Here is a 3392-nt window from a genome sequence, read left to right as displayed (position 1 = left end):
CCATTCGGCCCTTCAAGCCTGCACCACCGTTCAATGAGTTCATGGCTGAACATGCAACTTCAGTACCCCACTCCTGCTTTCTCGCCATACCCCTTGATTCCCCTAGTAGTAAGGACTACATCTAACTCCTTTTTGAATATAACTTTCTGTGGTAAAGAATTCCACAGGTTCACCACTCTCTGGGTGAAGAAGTTTCTCCTCATCTCGGTCCTAAATGGCTTACCCCTTATCCTTAGACTGTGACCCTTGGTTCTGGACTTCCCCAACATTGGGAACATTCTTCCTGCATCGAACCTGTCCAGTCCCATCAGAATTTTAAACGTTTCTATGAGGACCCCTCTCATTCTTCTGAACTCCAGTGAATACAAGCCCAGTTGATCCAGTCTTTCTTGATATGTCAGTCCCACTATCCCGGGAATCAGTCTGGTGAACCTTCGCTGTATTCCCTCAATAGCAAGAATGTCCTTCCTCAAGTTAGGAGACCAAAACTGTCCACAACACTCCAGGTGTGGCCTCACCAAGGCCCTGTACAACTATAGTAAGACCTCCCTGCTCCTGTACTCAAATCACCTCGCTATGAAGGCCAACGTGCCATTTGCCTTCTTAACCGCCTGATGTACCTGCATGCCAACCTTCAATGACTGATGTACCATGACAGCTAGGTCTCGTTGCACCTCCCCTTTTCCTAATCTGTCACCATTCAGAGAATAGTCTGTCTCTCTGTTTTTACAACCAAAGTGGACAACCTCACATTTATCCACATTATACTTCATCTGCCATGCATTTGCCCACTCACCTAACCTATCCAAGTCACTCTGCAGCCTCATAGCATCCTCCTCGCAGCTCACACTGCCACCCAACTTAGTGTCATCCACAAATTTGGAGATACTACATTTAATCCCCTCGTCTAAATCATTAATGTACAATGTAAACAGCTGGGGCCCCAGCACAGAATCTTGCGGTACCCTACTAGTCACTGCCTGCCAATCTGAAAAGTACCCATTTACTCTTACCCTTTGCTTCCTGTCTGCCAACCAGTTCTCAATCCACGTCAGCACACTACCCCCAATCCCATGTGCTTTAACTTTGCACATTAATCTCTTGTGTGGGACCTTGTCAAAAGCCTTCTGAAAGTCCAAATACACCACATCAACTGGTTGTCCCTTGTCCACTCGACTGGAAACATCCTTAAAAAATTCCAGAAGATTTGTCAAGCATGATTTCCCTTTCACAAATCCATGCTGACTTGGACCTATCATGTCACCTCTTTCCAAATGCGCTGCTATGACATCCTTAATAATTGATTCCATCATTTTACCCACTACCGATGTCAGGCTGACCGGTCTATAATTCCCTGTTTTCTCTCTCCCTCCTTTTTTAAAAAGTGGGGTTACATTGGCTACCCTCCAATCCATAGGAACTGATCCAGAGTCTATGGAATGTTGGAAAATGACTGTCAATGCATCCGCCAAGGCCACTTCCTTAAGTACTCTGGGATGCAGACCATCAGGCCCTGGGGATTTATCGGCCTTCAATCCCATCAATTTCCCCAACATAATTTCCCGACTAATAAGGATTTCACTCAGTTCCTCCTTCTTACTAGACCTCTGACCCCTTTTATATCCGGAAGGTTGTTTGTATCCTCCTTAGTGAATACCGAACCAAAGTACTTGTTCAATTGGTCTGCCATTTCTTTGTTCCCAGTTATGACTTCCCCTGATTCTGACTGCAGGGGACCTACGTTTGTCTTTGCTAACCTATTTCTCTTTACATATCTATAGAAGCTTTTGCAGTCCATCTTAATGTTTCCTGCAAGCTTGCTCTCGTACTCTATATTCCCTGCCCTAATCAAACGCTTTGTCCTCCTCTGCTGAGTTATAAATTTCTCCCAGTCCCCGGGTTCGCTGCTATTTCTGGCCAATTTGTATGCCACTTCCTTGGCTTTAATACTATCCCTGATTTCCCTTGATAGCCACGGTTGAGCCACGTTCCCTTTTTTATTTTTACGCCAGACAGGAATGTACAATTGTGGTTTCTAAATGTCTGCCATTGCCCATCCTAATCTGAGGAAGGACTTTCTTGCTATTGAGGGAGTGCAGCGAAGGTTCATCAGACTGATTCCCGGGATGGCAGGACTGACATATGAGGAGAGACTGGATCGACTGGGCCTGTATTCACTGAAGTTTAGGAGGATGAGAGGGAATCTCATAGAAACATATAAAATTCTGACGGGACTGGACAGGTTAGATGCAGGAGGAATGTTCCCAATGCTGGGCAAGTCCAGAACCAGGGGTCACAGTCTAAGGATAAGGGGTAAGCGATTTAGGACTGAGATGAGGAGAAAATTCTTCACTCAGAGAGTTGTTAACCTGTGGAATTCTCTAACGCAAAGAGTTGTTGATGCCAGTTCATTGGATATATTCAAGAGGGAGTTAGATATGGCCCTTATGGCTAAAGGGATCAAGGGGTATGGAGAGAAAGCAGGAAAGGGGTACTGAGGTGAATGATCATCCATGATCTTATTGAATGGTGGTGCATGCTCGAAGGGCCAAATGGTCTTCTCCTGCACCTATTTTCTATGCTTCTATGTTTACCCTGGTACCGGATAGGCAACACAGCCTTTGGGACCCACGCTCTCGGCTGCAGAGAACCCTATCTATCCCCCTAACTATACTGTCCCCTGCTACAACCACCTGCCGCTTTACTCCCCCCACTTGAATGGCTTTCTGCACCACGGTGCCTTGGTTAATCTGCTCATCCACCCCGCAGTCTGCACACTCATCCACAAGGGTTGCAAGGACCTCAAATCTATTGGACAAGTCTAGCGACTGAGGCTCCTGCAATACTACCTCCTGGATCCCCCTCACCTGCTTCACTCGCAGTCACACACTCCTGTCCCTGACCAGGTGTCAATTCTAAAGTATTTAATCGAGAGGGTGTGGCTGCCTCCTGGAGCAAAAGGTCCAGGTAACTTTCTCCTTCCCAGTTGTCTCGCAATGTCTGTAGCTCGGACTCCAGCTCCTCAACTCGGAGCCGAAGTTCGTCGAGCCGCAGATATTTACCGCAGATGTAGTCGCCCTGGACCAAAACATCCAGAAGCTCCCACATGTTGCAGCAGCAACAAATGTCCTGTTCTCCCATTATATTCTTTAAATCAATAGTCAGCGAGCACAGGGGTGATGGGTGAACGGGTTGGGAATGGACTGAGAGGGATCAGATCTCAAAAGGACAGTATTTCTAAGCGGCACGTCATCTCGTACAATACTCGCAAAGCCCGAATTAACTGAACATGAAAAATATCTGTGACCTTAATATTAATTTTCAGAATTAATGAATTTTGATCCTAGTGAATACATTAAACATTTACATTCATTTCATGAGAAAATTAGTTG

The sequence above is a fragment of the Pristiophorus japonicus genome, chromosome 1 (assembly GCF_044704955.1).
Source record: "Pristiophorus japonicus isolate sPriJap1 chromosome 1, sPriJap1.hap1, whole genome shotgun sequence".
NCBI classification, from domain to species: Eukaryota; Metazoa; Chordata; class Chondrichthyes; family Pristiophoridae; genus Pristiophorus; species Pristiophorus japonicus.
This window is presented reverse-complemented; position numbering follows the sequence as displayed.